The sequence below is a fragment of the Podarcis bocagei genome (assembly GCF_964188305.1).
Source record: "Podarcis bocagei genome assembly, chromosome: W".
In the NCBI taxonomy this organism is placed as follows: domain Eukaryota; kingdom Metazoa; phylum Chordata; class Lepidosauria; order Squamata; family Lacertidae; genus Podarcis; species Podarcis bocagei.
In genome coordinates, this window is record NC_138131.1 from 39,530,941 (window position 1) to 39,555,145 (window position 24,205).

A 24,205-nucleotide genomic window follows, 5' to 3' on the forward strand; every position below is an offset into this window, starting at 1 on the left:
TCCATGGGACTCTCAAGAGTCTCCTCCAGCATCATAATTCAAAAGCATCAATTCTTCGGCGATCAGCCTTCTTTATGGTCCAGCTCTCACTTCCATACATCACTACTGGGAAAACATAGCTTTTACTATACTGACCTTGTTGGCAAGGTGGTGTCTCTGCTTTTTAAGATGCTGTCTAGGTTTGTCGTGAGATGATTACCCCTCCTTTATTGCCTGTTCCGGGTTGCCCAACCACTACCCCAGAGTCCTCTCTTGGCAGATCAAGAGGAGCAGGTGACGGCAAAGGCGGCCGGGTTTTGAGCTGGGGCAGTCAGAATAAGGTCCACTCTCGATTCAAAACCCTCAAATGTATTTGATATCATTGATTTTTCATTTCTATTCCTTGCAGATCATCTCGTTGTTTTATTGCTACAACCAAGGGCTGATGCAAATTAAGAGGATAATGATAATGATAATAATAATAATAATAATAATAATAATAATAATAATAATAATAATAATAATAATAATAATAAACTTTTATTTGTATCCTGCCCTCCCCGTCCGAAACCGGGCTCAGGGAGGCTAACACCAAATATGTAACACTGGTATAAAATCAAGCAATAATGAAATTACCTCCTGAAAACAAGCCAGGATCAAATTCAAATCCAATTAGATGGCTTTCCGCAGGATTAGGGTTGGGAACAGTAAACGCTCATCAGGCCCAACTCTTATATGGGCCTGTGAGAACACTGGGAGGCCTCTTTCATACTAGTCCTTACACAAAAAGAGAAGGGGAGTCAGGTTGAACCAAAGGCCCGGCGGAACAACTCCATCTTACAGGCCCTGCAGAAAGATGTCAGATCCCACAGGGTCCTGATCTCTTGTGGCAGAGAGTTCCACCAGGCCGGGGCCAAGGCTGAAAAGGCCCTGGCCCTGGTCGAGGCCAGCCTAATCTCCCTGAAGCCCAGGACCTCTAACATTTTTTTATTTGCAGACTGTTAGATCCTCCGTGGAGAGGCGGTCCTAGGCTGTATTCATTCGTTTGGCCCAACGTGGGGCTCGTACCCATGACCCCAAGATTCAGAGTCTCAGCGCTCTGCCGCCTGAGCTACTCACACAGCTGCCCTCTTGTGCACCTCACCTCAAATTTGTCCGAATTGTGCATGCCTGGGATTCACTGCATGAGATGGGAGGTGGGGTGGTTCCCAAAGTCAGAGCTCAGGTAGCCAACGCGGAGCCGGCCCTCACTGCCTTTCAGGTCCTTGGGGTGCTCGTAAGGCGGCTTGTGGAGCACGTTGATCTAGCAAGGGGATTCAAGAAAGCCGGGTTACGGAAATGACATGGGGGTGGGGGACATGAGGCCACATCTTTGAAGTTGTTCCAATGTTACAAATATACATACCTTTGACTTGACAGCCCAAGAAAGACACGCAGAAAATCTATGCTTTAACCGACTCTCCTCATTCCGCCATTTGAACGAATTTGGGCTCCACCTCCCTCCATGAGCCAAGAAGCAGGAAGTCATGTAGGCAGCAGGAACAGGGCATCCCGCCAGAATTCCCCAAGCCTGAGAGCACATACACGGCACCCCACCGAGGGAGGGACCAAGGGGGCAACCATAGACATCTGCCAAGGCAGTTTAGCAAGGCAGGTGTTCTGAATGCCCATCTCCAGACAAGTCCAGTGGGAAAGGACGTGTCAAGAGTTTTATTGTTCTTTCAGTGATGGAGATTTAAGGGGTCTGATAAAGGGACCTCATAGTGAATGCATAACCCTTGTATACCCCTCCTCATTTGTGATGTGCTAGTGATGTAGTGATGATGTATCAACGATGCTGCTTGAAGTGTATTCTGGGGGGAAGAAGGAAGTTTTAAAAGTTGACATTGCCCCATGCTCGGGGTTCTTACTCCTGGGCAGACCTGTGGTGCAACAGTAAGAATCATGGTCTACTGACCACTGTTTTGCTCCAAATTACCGGGCTGGGACTTCCTCCTTTTACTGACAGCATGGACCCATGGGGGACAAGTGCCCCGGTGAGCTAGGCTGTCAAGGAGTCACTCACCCTGGAATTTTTTCGCTTAACAGCCATTGGCGCCAATACAGAGCAGGCTTCCTAAACCTTGGCCCTCCAGCTGTTTTCAAACTACAGTGCCCATCATCCCTGACCACTAGACCTGCTAGCTAGGGACCATGGAGTTGTAGGCCAAAAGCATCAGGAGGGCCAAGGTTGAGGAAGCCTGATAGAGAGCTCTACCTCTCTTTCAAATCAGAGCCGGCAAAGGCGGTGGAGTTCCTGCGTGGGTGCCTCGAGGCGGTTGGAGGATGGATGGCAGCTAACTGGTTGAGGTTGAATCCTGACAAGACTGAAGTTCTGTGGTGTGTGGGCGGGTGGGGGGGACTCCCTGGTCCTGAACGGGGCAACTGTGCCCCTGAAGGACCAGCTGCACAGTCCGGGGGTCATTTTGGACCCATGGAGGCACAGGTCTGTTCTGTGTCCAGGGCAGCTCTATCTGGGATGCAGGATAAGACCCTCCCTGCCCACGGACTCTCTTGCCAGAGTGGCGCATGCTCTTGTTATCTCCAGCTTGGACGACTGCAATGCGCTCTATGTGGGGCTACCTTACTGCAATTAATCCAGAATGTGGTAGCCAGACTGGGGGCCGTGAACAGCCGCAGAGACCACATAACACCAGTCTTGAAAGACCTGCATTGACTCCCAGTACGTTTCCGGGCACAATTCAAAGTGTTGGTGCTGACCTTGAAAGCCCTAAACAGCCCAGCAGATGAAACTTTCCTCTGGTTGTCAATATTAAGAGGATGCCAGCAAGATCAAACCTTTCTGTAAAATAAAGGATTTAAATCCAGTCTGACTGAGACCACATACCACCGGTCCCAAGAGATCTGCTTTGGCTCCCAGTACGTTTCCAAGCACAATTCATAGTGTCGGTGCTGACCTTGAAAGCCCTCAATGGCCTCGGCCCAGTAGACCTGAAGGAGCATCTTCACCCCGGACACCGGGGTCCCTCTCCCGAGGGCCTTCTGGCGCTTCCCTCCCTGCAAGAAGCCAAGTTACAGGGAAGCAGGCAGAGGGCCTTCTCGTGGTGACGGCCGCCCTGTGGAACGCCCTTCCATCAGATGTCAAAGAAATAAGCAATTATCTCACTTTTAAAAGACATCTGAAGGCAGCCCTGTTTAGGGAAGTTTTTAAATATTTAATGCTGTCTTGTGTTTTTAATATTTGGTTGGCAGCCACCCAGAGTGGCTGAGGATACCCAGACAGATGGGCAGGGTAGAAATAATAAATTATTATATATTATTATATATCCAAAGCCAACATGAAAGCATTCAAACTCTGACGGAACGGAGCGGCGCACACCTCTTCACAGCATAGACCCACCTTGTCCAGGCAAAGGTTCCCATGTCTCTCGGCAATAGCCTTTCGGAAGCCGTGAGACAGTGGATACAGCATGCTGTGATGCGGGTGCACCGAAGGGAGCCGGTTCTTCTCCAGCTGGTCAGCCACAATACTGACAAGCTTCTTCATTCTCTCGTCATAATCGGTCCAATCACAGACGATCTGAAAGGGGGCAAAGAAAACCAGGGTTCTAGATTCAGGTAGGTAGCCGTATTGGTCTGATGAAGTCAAAATATATATAAAAATTGTCCAGTAGTGCCTTAGAGACCAACAAAGTTTGTTCTTGGTATAAGCCAGGCACCCCAAGCCTTCGGCCCTCCAGATGTTTTAGACTACAATTCCCATCATCCCCGACCACTGGTCCTGTTAGCTAGGGATCATGGGAGTTGTAGGCCAAAACATCGGGGGGGGGCGCAGGTTGGGGATGCCTGATATAAGCTTTTGTGTGCATGCACACTTCTTCAGATACACTGAAGCGGAAGTCCCCAGACCCTGATATACAGAGGGAGAAGTCCCCAGACCCTGCTATATAAGAGTAAGGAGAAGCCCCCAGACCCTGATATATAGTGGGAGGGTGAGTTGGGGTTTTTCTCCGAAGGGTAGTAGGAGTCAATGGGTATGGTCCACCTGCTGGCAACTGTGAATGACTGAAAAAACAAGGGATGGTACACAGATGACCTGAAATAGTTTTAGGATATGTAATGAGACACAGTCGTCCACAGGTTGACCATACCGATTGAGTCCTACTACCGTTCAGAGAAATACCCCGCCCCACCCTCCCTCTAAATATCAGGGTGTGGGGACTTCCACTTCAGTGTATCTGAATAAGTCTGCCTGCACATGAAAGCTTAGACACAGAACAAACTGAGTTGGTCTCTAAAGTGACATTGGACAATTCCTGAATTAGGTGACGCTTTTACCATTACCGTGGTACCTTGGGACTCAAACGCCTCGGTTCCCAAATGCCGGAAACCCTGGGAGTGTTGGCCCTTAAAACTCTGCCTCACCTGCAAACAGTGCGCCAGGTTGCAGTAAGCGTCAGGAAAATCCGGCTTCAGTTTCAAGGCGGTGCGATACGAAGCAATTGCCTCTGGGATGTTTCCGGAATCCTAGAAAGGGAGGGATATTTCAGCAATTGCCACTAGCTTTTTTTCTCAACCATCAAAACCAAAGATGAAGAACAGACAGAAGGCACGATGATCCACACCTGGTAGACTTATAAAGTAACATTCAACAATCATTGGAATAGAACAGGGGTCGGCAAACTTTTTCAGCAGGGGGCCGTCCACTGTCCCTTAGACCTTGTGGGGGCCAGACTAGATTTTGGGGAGGGGGAAAAAGGAACGCATTCCTATGTCCCACAAATAACCCAGAGGTGCATTTTAAATAAAAGGACACATTATACTCGTGTCAAAACATGCCGACTCCCGGCTAGATTGAGAAGGCCATGGGGCCGTAGTTTGCCTCCCCATGCTATAGAATAATATTGTGTATCAGCATGTAAAAATTCAATAGAAACCTACTCTTAACAATTACAATAAATTGTAATTAATCGTACAATAAATGAATATTACAATGAATGATTATTGTAATTGATCATAGAATAAATGTTACAATAAATGGTTATAAAACAATGGCAAGTCACAGTGTCTACAATAGCCGCAGCGAGAATCTTAACAGACAAAGGATGGAAAGGAGAATCCCATCCCTACTAAGTTGGCGTAGCTAGCAAAAAGGCTAAAATACGCAGAATTAGCAAGATTATAATACAGGCAGAATTACGAGAGGTTTTGGAAGAAACATTTCATAGAGAACAGGACACTTGCAGAGTACAGTGGTACCTCTGGATGTGAATGGGATCCGTTCCGGAGCCCCGTTCGCATCCTGAAGTGAATGCAACCCGCATCTGCACGTCGCAATTCGCCGCTTCTGCGCATGACATCATTTTGAGGGTCTGTGCATGCGGCGAAACCCGCAAGTAACGTGCTCCGTTACTTCTGGGTCACTGCGGAGCGCAACCCAAAAATATTCATCCTGAAGCATATTTAACCCGAGATAGGACTGTATTGTCTAAATTTACAGGGGTGCCCAAATTTTCCCAAAGAGGGCCAGATTTGACATGAGGGCGGGGCAAATTTGTTGAGCTGTTTTAGGATTTAACCCCAAGGTTGTTGAGCTCTTTTTAGGATTGAAGTTGTTGAGCATTTGGGGGGGGGGGTTGCCCCAGTAAGTAAACCAGGTTACGCTCCCCGGCCACACGCTGGACATGTGTGGTCTAAAAAAAAATGTTGGGAAAATTTAAATTCTTTGGCAGGTGTGGATTGACAAAGGACAGCAGGAAATATGACAAAACCAATGCATTTTGAGATCTAGGAGAGACGAGCAAAAGGGCGCCATCGGAAATGTGACGTAGGGGTGATTGGAAGTCACAATGAGATTTTTGGGTGTGGAACTCCACCATACTTTCCGTCTATATAAGCCACCCTCTATTTGGGGGGGCTCAAATTTAAGAAAATGAGCCATTCACCCACCCAATCACCCGTATAAGACCTCCCCCCCCCATTTTTATTTCAAAGTAAAAATAGCAATTTTTTCATTTTCCTTTTAAAAAAATTATTTACAAACAAACACATAGACACAAAACAAAATTCGTATTACCCTACCACCCAAAATTTCAGACATTAAAACCACCCTTGTGGCTTCCCTCCACCGCCCCTCACCCTCCTATATAATATTTCACATTGCCATTTTTATTTTCCCCCTATTTATTTATTTATTTATTTTTGATTTCATTTTACATGCTAGTTGCCGTACATTTTCAACACTATACATTACATATATGGATTCCCCACATCTAACCCTATACACAACTCAGCATTTACCCAAATACCCACGTGACTTCCTTCACTCACATTCACATTGCAATTTTTATCTAAATTTATATTTCTTAACTCTTTTAACTTACTATTTATTTTTATTATAAACCAGATTTACAAACATTAAACCAAACATATCAACATGTTAGTTTTTGAGCAGTACTTGAACACATAATCTTCAAACCATTTCCATTATATTTTTATTTTCCAGTTTGATTGGTACCTTATTACTGCACTTGACCTTGCCAGTTCTATAAATTCAATTAGTTTCTTTATCCAGTCATCCTTTGTGGGTATATATTTCCTGTTCCAGTTTTGTGCAAGGAGTAGCCTTGCTGCAGCTGTCGCGTATAAGAATAATATCTTCCCATCTTGTGGTATTTCTTTACCTCTTATACTCAGTAAATATGCCTCTGGTTTTCCCCTCTAAATTAATTCTGATCATCTTTTTTATTTCCTCATGAATTTTTTAACGTTTCTGTAGCCCCACCATAAACGTATCGGCGTGCCCTCTGCCTCCTCAGACTTCCAGCATAAATTCCAATTCTCCCCTTTTTCTTTTTGTGCCCCATCTCGGTTTGGGACGGCTTTTGCCAGTTGTTTTCCTTTTGTAAAAACTAAGATTCCCCTGCTGCCCCCCCCCCCCCCAGTTTTTTTTTTTTTTAAATAGATTTAGCAGAGACACAAAGCTTACCTTATGGATGGAAGCGAGGTTGCTGTGGGCATCGGCAAACGCAGGATTTATCTGGATTGCTCTTGTGTAGCATTGCAGAGCTCCCTGGACGTCTTGCATTTCCTTCAAGGTGTTCCCCATGTTGGAATAGGCGTCTGCAAAAGTGGGACTGATTCTGACATGGAGGGGGAGAGAAAAAGTGCCATTTTGGTACAAAAATACTCTGAAGTTACGCTGGAAATGTAAGGGTCAAGAAGGCTCTTTCTATCCTATACGGTGGTCTTTAGGGCAGTTCATTAAAAAAACTTTTTTTAAAAATGCCTTCTCCAAAGCCTTCACAAAATAGGAAAACGTCCAAGAAAACAGCTATTTTCATGGAGGGTTGAGATATTAACTGATATGCACAAAATTTCAGATATAGCTATATAATCCCTAGTGTAGTAAGATAAGACCTTGGGAGCAGGCATCTTCAAAAAAGTGTTTTTTTATGAACCACCCTAGTGGTCATGTGAGACAGTGAGACCTTGGTTCTCAAATGTTTTTTATACAGGTTTCTTTATACAGAAGGTTTTTTATACAGAAAGGTTCAGCATTGTGGCATCCTCTTCATACGGACAAGCAGCACTTTCCTTTTGGGAAATTCCATGCTCCTCAATTCTGGCAATTATTAATCACTCTCAATTCCACCCTAATAATTGCCACCTGCCCGGATTTTAACTTGTCTGAATTAATTTTTATTTGAATTACTTGATGTCTGCTTTTAGGCTCGTTGTGTTGTTTTTATGATGTTAGCTGCTCTGAGCCCAGCCTTGGCCGGCGAGGGTGGGATACAAACAAAAACAAATTATTATTATTATTATTATTACTACTACTCAAACGCTTTGGTTCCCAAATGCCGAAAACCCAGAAAAAGTGTTCCAGTTTCCAGGCGTTTTTCGGAAGCCAAACATCAAATTTGGCTGTCAGCTATTCTTTCTGGGGCGCCTGCACCAATCAAACAGACTTCGGGAACAGATTAAGTTTGGTGCTTTGGTTTTTGCAATTTATGTGGTGTTTTTGTTTTGGAGGCTTTTTTGGTTCATTTGTTTTTGCGACTGTGCGGATCCCAGTTTAGTTACTGATTGATTGATTGATTGATTGATTGTGTGATTGCAGAAACGGATAGAAGCCCCGGTCCCCATCCGAACAATGACTATCATCAGTGCAGGTGAGGGAAAAAAATAATTTTCATTTTTATCATTTACAAGACTGTTGTATTTATTTTAGAGTACAGTACATGGATGACTGCTTTCATTTTAGGGATCAGTGGTCTCGTTAGATAGTAAAATTCATGTTAAATGGCTGTTTTAGGGATTGTTTTTCAAAGTCTGGTACGGATTAATCCGTTTTGCATGACTTTCTATGGGAAAGTGCACCTTGGTTTTGGAACACATTCAGTTTGAGAACCAAGGTACCACTGTATAATTAACTGGGGGGGGGGGGAGAGAACATTTGTGTAAAAACCAGAAGCCTTTCTAATAGGTTTAACGGGTGAAGAAATACCAAGAGACCTAAAAAGACAGTGTATTCTATTTATGCCAGAATGTTCTTAGCCCGGATGTGGAAGGAAGAGAAGGTCCCAACAAAAGAAGAGTGGATTATCAAAATGACTGTGAAGATCAGACATCAAGATGATAGGAAATTTAAGCAAAGAAAAAAGTTAAAAGGACAAAATGGGGAAAATAATGAAGATGAAATGTGAAAAAGCATGGTGCAAAAACCTTAAGGATATAACCATCGTTAGTTCAAAGATGGCAAAATTAAGGGAGAATGAGATAGGCAGGAGAAGTAAATATTTAAAAAACCAGAAGAGGGAAGCTGGGGGAGATTGGGATTCATCTATGCTGTCTGCAAGAATGATGTTTGTGTTGAATATAAAATGCTAAAACTTAATAAAAACTATTTATATATAAAAAAAATTAAACAAGATTGGGAAAAATTTATTGAATACCTTAAAGATACATATTTAGAAATAATAATAATAATAATAATAATAATAATAATAATAATAATAATAATAATAATAATAATAATAGTATCCCGCCCTCCCTGGCCGAAACCGGTCTTAGGGCAGCTAACATCAAATATATAACATTAGTATAAAATCAAACAATAATTAAATTACCTCCTAAAAACAAATCGGGATCAAATTAAAATCGAATTAGATGGTTTTCCACAGGCAGGATTGATATAACATTGATGAAGCCAAAGTAGCAAATAAGGAAATGGAATAGAACGAATCATTGTAATTACATGCAAGAAAATATGGCAAAATATGGAAACGGGGGGTGGGGGGTGGGGGAGAGTCCAAGGGGTTTGTATAATCCCAGTATTGTATATATTGAAAATGTTTGGAGTGTATGGAAATAAAATGATAAAATAAAAAAACTGAATAATAATAATAATAATAATAATAATGATGATAATAATAATAATAATAATAATAATAATAATAATAATAATAATAATAATAATAAAAAATTATTTATATCCTGCCCTCCCCAGCCGAAGCCGGGCTCAGGGCGGCTAACAACAATCAAAATAGTCCAACATTTTAAAACATTCATTATAAAATTAATTAAATTAAATCAAATTAAAATCAAATTAATGGCAACCATCAAGCTGGCACTAATTGCACCCATGCAAGAGATGGGAGTTGCCCCCTCAATCCCATATCGCTCCGTCCCAGCCAGAGGACCTCTGTCTTCGAAGGATTTAACTTCAACCGGCTCCCACGTAACCATCCAGCCACAGCTTCCAGACATCTGGTCAGTGTATCTGGGGCCGAGTAAGGATGGCCATCCATCAACAGATAGAGTTGGGTGTCATCGGCATACTGATGGCAACCCAGCCAAAAACTCCGGACAAGCTGGGCGAGGGGGCGCATAAAGATGTTAAAAAGCATCGGGGGAGAGTATCGCACTCTGAGGCACTCCACACACCAAGGAGTGGCGCGATGACAATTCCCCCCCCAAGCGCCACCCTCTGTCCCCGACCGGAGAGAAACGAGCGCAGCCATTGAAGGACTGTGCCCTGGATCCCCACGTCGGCAAGGCGGTGGTCCAGAAGTTCGTGATCGACCATGTCGAAGGCTGCTGACAGGTCAAGAAGAATCAGCAGCCCCGACCCGCCTCGATCCAGCTGCCTGCGGAGATCATCTGTTAGGGCGACCAGAGCCGTCTCGGTCCCATGACCAGCGCGGAAGCCGGACTGGAATGGATCGAGAGCAGATGTTTCATCCAGAAACCTACCAAGCTGTTCAGCAACCGCTCTCTCAATCACCTTACCCAGGAATGGAAGATTCGAAACCGGGCGGTAATTGGATAGATCTAAAGGATCTAATGATGTTTTCTTTAAGAGCAGACACACCACTGCCTCCTTCAGTTCCCCTGGGAATATCCCAGTGCCAAGGGACAAATTGATGATATCCCCCAGGGGGGCCCGCACCTCGTCTGGGCACGCTCTAATCAGCCAGGACGGGCACGGGTCAAGAGGACAAGTGGTGGGCTTTCCAGCTCGGAGGAGTCTGTCCACATCGGCTGGGGATATCTGGTCAAAGTGGTCCAATACTGGACCCGAGGACAGTCGAGGGGCCTCCAGTTCCTTTATTGTATCCAAATTGGCAGGGAGGTCATGGCGGAGCAACAGGACCTTCTCCGCAAAAAAGCTCGCAAATGCCTCGCAGCTGTGTGTCGAATTGTTATTTAAATTTGGCTGTCCTTCAAGGGACAAAAAATAAAATAAAAATAAAAATAAAAAATAAAAAAACCTAAAAGAAAAAGAGAAAGTGCTTTATCCACAAGAGGAGAGCTTTCCCACAGGCACCAGACCAGCGCATGAGGAGTAATAATAATTATTAACAACAGCAACAATAATTTATTATTTATACCCAGCCACTCTGGGCGGCTTCCAGCAAAAGATTAAAATACAGTAAGGAGGAGCTCTTTCAATCTATTTTCCCCATGGCTTTGGAAGCTCACCTGATGGCCTCCTTGTAGTGCATGAGGGCCTCCTGGAGCTTCCCCTGCTGTTGCAAAACACTGGCTAAATTTGAATGCGCAGCTGCAAACTCCGGGAAGACCTGCGGGGAAGAAGCTCACTCTTAGTTTCCCTGAGAAGCATTCTAAAGAGACGGAGGCTGCTCTTTGAGGCTCAAAGGTTGTGGGCGTGAAATAAATCCTCATTTGGATTGACTTGCAAAAATTAAGGAGGAGGAGGAACCTATGGACTGCCTTTTTAGCATGCATAGGAAATACTGTTGGGAGATCAGACTGTCAAATGACCAATGCCATATTTTAAAGAGCCCCTCTTTGATGCTCAAATGTGGCAGGGGCTGGCTGCAAAATAAATCACCGTTTGGAATGATTTGTGGTAATGATAATAATAATAATAATAATAATAATAATAATAATAATAATAATAATAATAATGGGCCTATGAACTGCCTTTTTCGTACGCATAGGAAATACTGTTAGAAAATAAGACTGTCAGGGGATCAAGCTCAGCCGACAGAGAACAGCATGTGCCCAGCTTTTATTTCAATTTCTGTACCGTTCCTTAACACCTTGCATTGTTCTTCTGATGAAAAAGCAGATTTTTGGTCATTCCAGGAGGCCTAGGAATATAAAAAGGGGGACAGACCCTCTTCCTTCCAAAAGGGACTTATCGGACCATGCTTTGTCGAGCCTCAAAATGCTACTTCACTTTCACTTCTTCACCATTATTTCCGTTATTGATCAAGAAAAATTTGATCGGCGATTTTTAAAAAGACCCAGACTAGGAGTCCAGGGTACGCATGCCTAACCCTTATATGTCAATTTAATTGTTGTAATTCTCCACGCACGTACCTCAAGAGCTTTCCGGTAGAGGCGGACAGCCTCCTCGATATTCCCTTGTTCTCGCTTGATGTTCGCCAGGTTATTAAGAGAATCCGCGTGAGTCGGACATAAACGGAGAGCTGTATTGTAGCATTCCTCGGCTTCGGCAACCTTCGAAACACAAAACAGAGTTTTTACACGAATATTAGTATGTCTTTCACAGGAGCCCAAAAGGCTGCTCTGTGATGTGATGGCTGGATTGAGGTTTGATACGGCCCCTCAGCTCCTGACGGTAACTTGGTATTAGAGCGGTTCATAAAAAACTCTTTTTTTGAAAATGCCTGCTCCAAAGTTCTTCTCTTACCAACAGTAGAGATTATATAGCTATATCTGGAATGGCATGCATATCAGTTAATATCTTTTATATATATATGCCAGCTGTCCTTTGTCAACAACCAATTGTTGCTGTTTTTTATATTGAATATATGCTATATGGTAACTGTTGCACCTCATAGGTAACTCAAGCCTTCTGCACGTCACAAAAGATGTATTTTATCAAAGTCATTGTTGAACTGAAATACAATTAAGAAGTATATTAATAGTGAAATGCAATTAAGAAGAAGCATATTAACAGTAAAACCCCACAATTGTTGAGCCTTTTTTAAGGATTTGACCCCAGAGGTGCTGACCTTTTTTTAGGATTAAAGTTCTTGAGCTTTTTGGGGGGAAGTTTTGCCCTAGTAAATAAACCGCCACGAGGGCCGGATTAAATCGACCAGAGGGCCAGATTAGGCCCCTGAACTGGACTTTGGACATGCCTGGTCTAAAAGAACATTGGGAAAATTTAAATTCTTTGGCAGGATAGCAGGAAATATGACAAAACCAATGCATTTTGAGATCTAGGAGAGATGGGTGGAAGGCCCCCAAAGTGGACTTTGGACATGCTTGGTTTAGGGGAACATAAATACAAGAGCAGACTAATCCGATTCAAACTCTCTTTCCCGCACACTTACCGTCTTATGCAAGATGTATTTAAGGAAGACAGTAAGGGAAATGGTTTTGGTCATACTAAATCAAAATTAAGAGACAGAGTTGCTAGATAGTAAAAGAAAATCATTGCCAAAAACGTATAAGAATGGCATACAAAGGATGAAGAAGTTAAGTCGGTTATGATTAAATGGGCTCAAGATTTTGGTCATAACATTGAATTAGATAAGTGGGAAAGATTATGGGCAAAAACAATTTATTGAATGTACAGCACTAATTAAAAATTTAATGAAGGTGACGTATAGGTGGTATTTGACGCCGACTAAACTTGCTAAAATATATATAACTCAAGATAAGGCACGCTAGAAATGCAAGGAGAAGGAAGGGAATTTCGTCCATAGGTGGTGGATGTGCACTAAAGTCAAAGTCTACTGGGATATGATTTACAAAGAATTGAAAAAGATCTTTAAATATACTGTTATTAAAAAAACCAGAGGCTATTCTATTGGGTATTGTGGGAGAAGAAATTCCAAAAGTAGACTTATGTATGCTACCATAGCTGTAAGGACATTTTTAGCCCAGAAATGCAAGCGGCAGGAACTTCCAATTTTGGAAGAATGGCAGACAAAAACAATTGAATATGCAGAACTAGCAAAGCTGGCAGTGAAAATCCGAAATCGGCGCGACAAACTGTTTGAAAAGGACTGGAGTAAATTTATAAAAGATGTGAAAGAACATCTGAGAATGTTTGCTGGTTTGATTTAAAATATTTTGTCATGATAATTTTTGAAAGTGATTTACAAATGCTAAAGTAAATTGTTTTAAGTAGAGTAAGAAGGTAAATAGGGCGATATATGTTCAGGTAGGCAGCTGTGGTGGTCTAACGCAGTTGAAATATATAAAAAATATATAAATTGTCCAGTAGCACATTGCAGACCAACTCAGTTTGGTCTTGGTAGAAGCTTTTGTATCTGAAGAAGTGGACCTGCATACAAAAAATTATACCAAGAAGAAGCCAAGTTTAGCAAGCCCTGTTTAGGGAAGCTTTTAATGTTTGACGGACTATTGTATTTTAATATTTTGTCGCCAAGAGTGGCTGGGGAAACCCAGCCAGATAGGCGGGGTATAAATTTTATTATTATTATTATTATTATTATTATTATTATTATTATTATTATTATTATTATTATCATCATCATCATCAGGTGCTACTGGACAATTTTTAAAGGGTGATATAGAAATGCTAAGAGGATCGTGACTGCTTAAGAAAGCCAGGGAGTGGGAGCGGGGGAGGGGGGAGGGGAGTCGACGCTTGGTATGAGCAAAGTTGTATGTGACGATATGACAAAGGAAAAAATAAAAGAGGACTTCTTCTAGGTTCTGTACCCCAAATCCCCCCCCCCCAAAGAGCCCAATTTCGAGGTCACCATCATCCGGAAGGCTTTTTTCAGCAAACCCTCTGACATACAGAAAGCAAAAGGGACCGGTTTCATTTTCTTTTTTTAATTTTTATTTTATTTATAACATAGTCCACAACAACTCATACATACAAACAGACCCACCACCATTGACTAATTATCAAAATTAAACTCCTATCCCCTTACACAAAGAAAACATAACATAAAAATAAAAGACTTTATTCTGTTAAATGGCCGCCTTATTTACCTCTTGTATACTATTTCTTTTGTATGGGATTATTACAATTTTTCCTAATTATGACTTAAACCACAAAGTCTCCTGTAGAAATTAATTGAAACAAGTCCAAGTGTATATTTTGGGGCACTGTTTGGTAAAGTATTCTCTGCATTTTCCCCATTCCTTTTGGAATTCTTGTCTGGGTTGTGCCCTAATTGTCTCTGTTAATCTGGCCAATTCAGCATGGGGTAAAAGCCTAAGAAAAAGCTAAACAACTTCAATCCTAAAAAAAGTTCAACAATTTAAACCCTAAGAAAAGAGCTCAACAACTTCAGTCCTTAAAAAAAGTAAACAACTTTGGTCGGCCCTTATGGCCCTTCACTTCATCAAATCTGGCCCTCTTTGAAAAAAGTTTGGACACCACTGCCTAATAGGAAAGTTTCTGTATTTTTTTTTCACAGGCCCACCAGAAATGTATAAGTGTCCCTTCTTCTTTACTGCACCTCCAGCACAGTTTTTTTGTTTTATACATTTTAGCTATTTTGGCAGGTGTTAAGTACCATCTATAAAACATCTTTTATAGAGATGTTCCCCCCACCCCAAGGCAAAAGGGACCAGTTTCTTACGCTGCCTTTCTCTTTCAGCGCGTTGGCCAGGTTGCAGTAGGCGTCAGGGAAGTGGGGCTGGAGCTCAATGGCCCTCTTGTAGGTATCGATTGCCAGATCGATCAGCCCCTGTTCGTAATACACACATGCCAGGTTGCCGTGGACAACAGCGTGGTTGGGACTCAGGCTCAGGGCCCGTAGGTAGGCTGCAACGGCTCTGAAATGAGATCAAGGACTGGTTCAGTTTCATTGTCACCAGGGTGGATAAAAATCTGTTTTTTAAAAAATAAAATGCTTTGGGAGGACGATTAAGAGGATCGAGGCGGGCCGGGACTGCTGATTCTTTTAGATTTGTTAGCGGCCTTCGACATGGTCGATCACAAACTTTTGGACCACCGCCTTGCCAACGTGGGGATTCAGGGCACAGTCAGACAATGGCTGTGCTCCTTTATCTCAGGTCGGGGACAGAGGGTGGCGCTAGGGAGGGAGTTGTCGCTGCGGCACTCCTTGTTGTGTGGAGTGCCGCAGGGCACAATCCTTTCCCAGATGCTTTTCAATATCTTTATGCGCCCCCTTGCCCAGATTGTCCGGAGTTTAGGGCTGAGTTGTCGTCAATATGCTGATGACACCCAACTTTATCTGTCAATGGACTCGGCCCCAGACACACTGACCAGATGCTTGGAAGCCGTGGCTGGGTGGCTGCGTGGGAGCCAGTTGAAGTTAAATCCTTCGAAGACAGAGGTCCTCTGGCTGGGTCAGGACAACATGGGGTTGGGGGGCCAACTCCCATCTCTTGTGGGGGCGCAATTAGTGCCAGAGCCTTCTGTCAAGAGCTTGGGTGTAACCTTCGATGCCTCTCTTTCCATGGAGGCACAGGTTGCAGCCACAGCAAAGGTGGCATTTTTCCACCTCCGCCGTATTAAGGAATTGGTTCCTTGCCTTTCTCGCCCTGATCTGGCCAGTGATCCATGCGATAGTCACCTCCAGGCTTGATTATTTTAACTCGCTCTATGCTTAGACTCACTCTGACACCCTATATGGGATTTGGTATATAAATTTTCCCGTGGCTTTTTTTGCTGGCCCATGTAGCACCAGCATGGATAGCTGGCTTGGGTGAATAGCTGATGTTTCCTCCCTTTGTAGTCTTGATGAGGCTGCATTTTAAGCTGTATTTTAATTAACTGGGGTTTTTTTCTATTCTATTTTATTGTAATTTATATTTGGTGTTAGCCGCCCTGAGCCCGGCCCTGGCCAGTGAGAGCGGGGCAGAAATAAATAAATAAATAAATAAATAAATAAATAATTCGGGGAAGAATTATTTGTTTTAAGTTTTTCATGTGTGCGAAAACTCAGTCCAAGTTTTTCTTGGGGAAAAAATGTTTCAGCACATCAGTTAAGCAACATGGATACATATGCTACCATGTTACTGTTTTAGTGAAATAAATTGCTTAAATTGTTATGAAGGAAATGTTTCTTTTCTCCTTCCAATCAAGTGCAGCAGAAAAGTTGTTCAAATAAAAAGTGTTCACTTATTAAAACTCACCATCATTTCGTCACAATCGGGCTGTATATCGCAGAACCAAATCATTTTGATATAACTGTAGAAAAGACTCTGAAGTTAGGATTCCAAAAAGGAAACCTGCCTCCGATTGTCAATATTAAGAGGATGCCAGCAAGGCTGAACCTTCCGGTAAAAGGGGGATTTAAATCAAGTCTTATGGATTTGGGATTTAAATCAATTTGCTTTAAATAAAATCAACCCTCTAGGCAACAATAGGAGTTAGTTTGGGTATGGGTGCAACCACTAAACTGAGAATATAAGACGTAATGTGATTATACGCAAAACCAATAAAAAACATTTATATAAAAAAGAGAATATAAGCTCTATGCCTATTTGCTTACCTGTCAAATATACGCGCCTCCTTCAAGACGTTCCCCAGATTAATGTAAGCATCCAGGAAGTTGGGGTCCAGGGTCACCGCCTGAAAATATTTAAGATAATAGATTTTTGTTACTAATACAGTCATACCTCAGGTTGAAGTAGCTGCGGGTTAAGCATTTTCGGGTTGTGCTCCGTGGCGACCTAGAAGTAACAGAGCACGTTACTTCCGGGTTCTGCAGCTTGCGCACGTGCAGACACTCAAAATGATGCCACACGCATCTACGGAAGCAGCAAATTGTGACCCGAGCATGTTTGCTTCAGGATGCGAACGGGGCCCCGGAACGGATCCCGTTCGCATCCAGAGGTACCACTGTATAACAGCATGGTTACTTTTAAATAAGTGGGTCAACTTTGACCTAGGCTGCCTCCTACCTACCTTCCTACCTTATCGATCTACCGACTTTATCTTATTATCTATCTACTTGCCTACCTATCTTATCTATCTATCTATCTACCTACCCTATCTATCAAATCTATCTACCTACCTACCATCTAATCCAGGTGTGGCCCAACTTGGCCCTCCAACCCCCATCATCCCTACCTAACAGGACCAGTGGTCAGGGACAATGTGAGTTGTAGTCCCAAAACAGCTGGAGGGCCAGGTTTGGCCATGCCTGAATCTATCTACCTACTCAATCAATCAATCTAACTAATCTATCTATCCATCTACCAACCTTTCTTATATATGTATCTATCTAATCTACCTACCTAATCTATCTATCTAATCTAATCTAATCTAATCTAACTATCTATCATCTATCTAATCTATCTATGCAAGGAATATCAACTGTACGAGAAATGGTACCAACTAATGGTACTAACAGGACACCGGAGGCCCATTGCAGCTGAAAAAATGCCTCCAGTTTTAATATAAAAAAGAATGGGAAACGTTTATTGCATATTGACAAAAGCAGTGCACACAGGTTAATACATTAGCAGGATTAATTTTTTTAAAAAAACCCACCTGTCATGGTTAAATTTAAAGTAGAATCATAGAATCATACAGCTGGAATAGACCACAAGGGCCATCGAGTCCAACCCCCTGCCAAGCAGGAAACACCATCAGAGCACTCCTGACATATGGTTGTCAAGCCTCTGCTTAAAGACCTCCAAAGTAGGAGACTCCACCACACTCCTTGGCAGCAAATTCCACTGTCAAACAGCTCTTACTGTCAGGAAGTTCTTCCTAATGTTTAGGTGGAATCTTCTTTCTTGTAGTTTGGATCCATTGCTCCGTGTCCGCTTCTCTGGAGCAGCAGAAAACAACCTTTTTCCCTCCTCTATGTGACATACTTTTCTATATTTGAACATGGCTATCATATCACCCCTTAACCTCCTCTTCTCCAGGCTAAACATGCCCAGCTCCCTTAGCCGTTCCTCATAAGGCATCGTTTCCAGGCCTTTGACCATTTTGGTTGCCCTCCTCTGGAGTAAGGACAGTCCCCGGATTTACAAATCAGTCCCCATACAAAATCCATTTAAGTTGAAAAGTATCCCCGGACTCATTGAAAAAAAATCTGATAACCTTAAATTAGTGATGATGATTTTATTGAAGAAGAAGAAGAGTTTGGATTTGATATCCCGCCTTTCACTCCCTTTAAGGAATCTCAAAGCGGCTAACATTCTCCTTTCCCTTCCTTCCCCACAACAAACACTCTGTGAGGTGAGTGGGGCTGAGAGACGTCAGAGAAGTGTGACTGGCCCAAGGTCACCCAGCAGCTGCATGTGGAGGAGTGGAGACGCGAACCCGGTTCCCCAGATTATGAGTCTACCGCTCTTAACCACTACACCACACTGGCTCTCCAGTGATGATAATGAATGATGATAATACAAAGGAACCAGGGGAGGCAAGTCAAATAATCCCATAATGTGGGATTAACATTGATTGTGTATACAGTTGTTTTTTAAAAAAATATTATTTAATTTAATGATTTGGTTTTTTGTGAAAACTAAAAAAATATTATACAGTGGTAGCTTGGGTTAAGTACTTAATTCGTTCCGGAGGTCTGTTCTTAACCTGAAATTGTTCTTTTTTTAAATAATAATAATAATTTTTATTAAATTTTCCTATTTACAAATTCGCCATCCCAAACAGTATTCACAAATTTCAACTTTTTGGACTTCCACAAGCTTTTCCACCAATCCATATTTTCTATTTTTATGCATTCTCTAAATTTATATTGCCATTTAATATTATCCTTTCAGTTCTATTTCTTTTTTACAATACATCTTTAACTTTCACAAAGCCTCTTTAAATCCCACTAGCGTTGTCTGTTCGTCACATATGCTTTTCCGATAATCTGTAAACTTTCCCGAGTCCTCGATGAACTTGTGATCCCATTGATATCTAATCTTCCCAGTCAGTTTATCCAGTTCTGCATAGTCCATAAGTTTCATTCTCCACTCTTCAAGGGTCGGTAGCTCCTCTTGTTTCCATTTTTGGGCCATTAATATTCTTGCCGCTGTTACTGCGTATTGGAAAAGTTTGTAATCCTTTCTATTTATCTCTCTTCCAGTTATTCCTAACAAAAAGGCTTCTGGTTTCCTTACAAATGTGTATTTAAGCATCTTCTTCAACTCATTATATATCATTTCCCAGAAACCCTTTACCTTCTTACATTCCCACCACATATGGAAAAAAGATCCTTCTTTTTCTTTACATTTCCAACACTTATTACATGTTTTGAACATTTTTGCTAACTTTACCGGTGTTATGTACCATCTATATACCATTTTCATAATATTTTCCTTTTTCCATTTTCATAATATTTTTCCCAGTCAGCCAATTGTATATTATAACCAAAGTCTCTGGCCCAATGTATCATAACCGACTTTACCTCCTCGTCCATCGTTTGCCAATCCAACAACATTTTATACATTTTTGACAATATCTTATAATCATTGTTTATCATCTCTATTTGAAATTTCGATTCTTTTTCCGTATATCCACTCTTTTAAATCCTTTTTAAACATTTCATTTACCTGAAAATAATGCAACCAATCAAACACATGTTCTTTTACTTGTTCATATGGCTTCATTTTCCATTTCCCCCCTTCTTTAATTATTAGCTCTCCGTAAGTGATCCAATTCCCTCTCATATTGATTTTCTTTACACTCATAACCTCTAATGGAGACAACCAGTGTGGAACTTTGGGTTCTAATATATTTTTATACCTATCCCATATTTCTATTATGGAGCTCCTGAAAATGTGATTCTCAAAACCCTTGTGACTTTTCTTCTTCTCCAACCACAAATACACGTGCCACCCAAATCTATTATCAAATCCTTCTAACTCTAACAGTTTATTGTTTTTTAATTTTATCCATTCCCTTAACCAGCAGAGACAAGACGCTTCATAATATAATTTCAAATCTGGCAGCGCAAAGCCTCCTCTTTCCTTTGCATCTGTCAATAACTTACATTGTATTCTTGGCTTTTTGCCCTGCCAGATATATCTTGAATTTGCCACTCTTTGAAAGTCGTTGTCCCCCTAATTATAGGAATCATTTGGAACAAAAATAACATCTTTGGAAGCACACTCATTTTGATCGTTGAGATTCTACCCCAAAAAGAAAGTTTCATCCTTCCCCAAACTTACAAAACTTTTTTGATTCTGTTCCACACCGGTATATAGTTGTTTTGAAATAAATCAATATTTCTTGGAGTTAACCATATTCCCAGATATTTTACCTTCTTCGCCACTTCAATCCCTGATTCTCGTTGCATTACTTCTATTGCACTTTGGTCCATATTCTTAATCATTACTTTGGTTTTTTTCTTATTTAATTGTGGGAGCCAGGAAGTCATGGAAAAGGCTTGTAGTGCCACCTGGTGCCTTGCTGACCTCGGTGACCAGCACTCTGAGCTTACAATGTATTAGAATGTATTGACCCTATAAGGAGTTAGGTTCCCCCCTCTGGGCACTGTAACCCTATATGGTTTGTGGGTGGGTTAAAGCTTGACCGGATGAGGTAACGTGAGACATTGGAATGCAGCCATGCGGCTGGAGAGAACAAAGGATAATAAAATCGGAGGAGAGAGAGGAAGGAGCTTTTTTGCCCTCCGTCCATGGAGACATTTGCCTTTGTGTGTGTTTTTTCTTTGCCTTGCACCCCAAATACAATAGTCCGTCAACTGGTTCCCACAAGTGGTGCCCTCTCTGAGGCAGAATGAAAGGATACGGCTGAGGTTTTAAAAAGGGAAAAAAGAAGCAACTGGAAGCAAACAGTCTGAGGCAGACTAAGAGGATTTTAAAAGAAACTGTGAGAGGATTTTTGATCCAAGCAGTGGTTATCATCGACTCACTACGTCCGGCAAGGATTGCAAAGCGCTCTACATCTTTAAAAAAGATCCCGGTGAGTTCGATCCCTTCTATTATATTGATTTTTGAAAAATGGGCAGCTCTTTGACTACTCCCCAACAGAAATTTTTAAAAGACTTAAAATTTCTCCTCTCCTCCAACAAACTGGAAGTTCCCGAGGGTGATTTGATACAGCTCATTCTGGCCATTGATGAACATTCTCCCTGGGACTTGGGTGTAATTGCAAATGGGACTTGGGAACTGAAACTTTGGGACAAGATTGGTGAACATTTTCATGAGCTCCCCAGCATCAGTACTCGGATTTTAAATGCATGGTGCAAGGTTCATTACGCTATGGGCTCTTTATCACCAAAAAATATCTCCCTGGCTGCATTGCCATCACAACCTCCAGCTTCTTTAATCCAGTCTGCTGTGTTAGAGTTTGTTCCAATCCTTGCCCTGCCAGCAGCTCCAGAACCCAAGCCTCCAGATTATAGTTCCTCACTAGAGGACCCAATCCTGCAAAAATATCGTGGTCTGGCTGGAAATGACCCTGCTCTTTCAGCAGCAGAACCAGCTACCCCCTTTCAACGTGCAGCCCTTGCCTGTTCCTTATCTCAGGATACCATGGCATTCCCTGTTATTGTGCCCCCTGCTGGTGCTCCAGCAGGAACTCAAGCCCAGCACCAACCTTTTGACTTTAAAATCTTGAAAGAGCTCCAATTGTCAGTCAGGACAAATGGACTGCAAGCACCATTCACACAGGCTCTTTTGGAAGCCACATTAGCCCAGCTGTTGGTTCCAGATGACATCAAGCTTTTGGCACGTACAGTTTTACCTCCATCAGCTGGTGTATTATTTGCTCATGAATGGGAAATCGCCTGTCGTGGTTATGCTCCTGCCTTACTGCAACAAGCAAGAGGGAATAATCCTAATATTACCCTCGCAGATGTGATGGATGCTATGATGGGCCGTGGGCCCTTTGCTCAGGCTTCAGTACAAGCCACACTGCTGCAGATTTTATTGAGGGATACTGCTCTTGCTGCTCAACAAGCAATGAGAAAAATCCCAGAACCCACCAGTATTCAATCAAGGTGGGGTTCAATCAGGCAAGAGGCAAGAGAATCATATTCTTCCTTTATGGACAGGCTGATTACAGCAGTGAGTAGACAAATTGAAAATCCTGAAGCCAAACAAATAATTATCAAACGATTGGCCTTTGAATATGCCAAAGAGGATTGTAAGGTTGCGTTAAGACCGATAATACACAATCCTGCCACAGACACAGCAGCCATGCTTCGCATTTGTCAGTCTGGTGATACAGCCACCCACAAGATTCATCTGCTAGCAGCAGCGCTCAATGAAAACCAGCCTGTAGCCACCGATACAACGTTTCCAGCGTGGCAAACCAGGATCACCGATACCTCAGTGTGGGTAGAACAGTGGCCTCCACCAAAAGAAAAATCCGCAGCAATGGCACCATCCTGTTTCTGAACAGCTTATCTCTGAACAATTGACTTTCGGCCACATTGAACCATCTTCATCCCACTGGCTCCAGCAGACAAGGAACAGTTTGCTTTTACATTGCCAGTATATCACGATTCGCAACGTTATCAGTGGATTGTCCTCAAGGCATGCGGAACTCCCCTACACTTTGTCAACATTTTGTGGGTGAAGCATTGAAACCTTTCCACATGCGCCACCTAGAGGTGCTGCACACGGGCTGCACCTGGCCGTATTTGCTACATCGTTGCCAACAGGAATTTTATATGCTCAGGCGGAACAAGAAGAAGACTATCTGCATTATAGAATGGTTACATCTACCACATACCCCACCGAAGAACATTTATTCAGTAATTGAATCCACATCAGACATTGTTATCAAAGGACGTTCACGTGCAAATTGCTTTAGCTGATTTTATAGGTGTCATCATTTTTAACCCTCCAAAGGATGACCGTTTGACATTTCTGACACAGGTCACCTATGTTTGGCTACCCCCTTGTCTCTCACACCTCTCCCCTCTGCACTAACCCTCTTCATGGATAGAACAAGAAGTAGGGGGGTGGTGACATGGGAGGAGGGAGGAAAATGGAAATGTTTATATACCCCTCCACAGTCTTCTGCCCAGTGAGCTGAGCTAGCAGCTGTGATTCTTGCCTTTCAATCCTTTCCTACTCAACCTTTCAATCTTATTGTGGATACTCAGTATGTATATCGCCTTTTTGCTAGTTTACCAATATCTTATATAACTCCTTCCTTGGATTCTGACTTGTTTTCCTTGTTTCTTGGCCTGCAGGCCTTACTTCAGCACAGAGAGTTATCTTATTATGTTGCACATCTTCGCTCCCACACATCACACCCAGGGTATTTAGCAGAGGGCAATGCAAGAGCAGATGTGGCTCTGAGGGACATTTCTACCTTTTCTCTCTTTTCTGACCCTATACTAGGTCATAACACCTTTCACCTTCCTGCGAAAGCATTGGCAAAACATTTTTCTATTCCTTTGGCCCAAGCAAGGGATATAGTTTCCCAATGTGCTTCTTGTTCTAAATCTCAGCTGGCCATTCCTTTTGATGCTGTCAATCCTAGGGGCACGTCTGCATTGGCGTGTTGGCAGATGGATGTCACACACACACCTGTGTTGGCTCCACTCTCCAAGGTTCACCTCACGGTGGACACCCACTCTGGATTCATATGGGCTACGCCCATGAGGGGGGAAACAGCTCGGCATGTCATTCAGCACACTATCCGCTGTTTCTCAGTCATGGGTAAACCTGCGCGTATCAAAACTGATAATGGTCCAGCATATATTTCTAAAACATTTTCGGAATTTTGTATGTTGTGGAATGTGAAATTAACTCATGGCATACCCTTTAACTCCACAGGTCAAGCTATAGTGGAAAGAGCACACCTGACGTTCAAAACACTATT

General features: G+C 42.5%; 1 pseudogene across 1 annotated transcript in view; it reads right to left on the bottom strand.

Annotated features, from left to right (window-relative positions):
* Positions 1 to 1,090: 1,090 nt before the first annotated feature.
* The window catches only part of LOC308578081, a 28,758-nt pseudogene continuing 5,643 nt past the window's right edge, over positions 1,091 to 24,205 (bottom strand). The window contains exons 2-9 of the transcript in view: positions 16,932 to 17,011; positions 15,051 to 15,246; positions 11,833 to 11,973; positions 10,989 to 11,066; positions 6,968 to 7,090; positions 4,405 to 4,506; positions 3,380 to 3,559; positions 1,091 to 1,282 (exon numbers count right to left, since the gene is read on the bottom strand). The product of the transcript in view is annotated as an uncharacterized misc_RNA (transcript). The remainder of the gene's footprint in view (positions 1,283 to 3,379; positions 3,560 to 4,404; positions 4,507 to 6,967; positions 7,091 to 10,988; positions 11,067 to 11,832; positions 11,974 to 15,050; positions 15,247 to 16,931; positions 17,012 to 24,205) is intronic.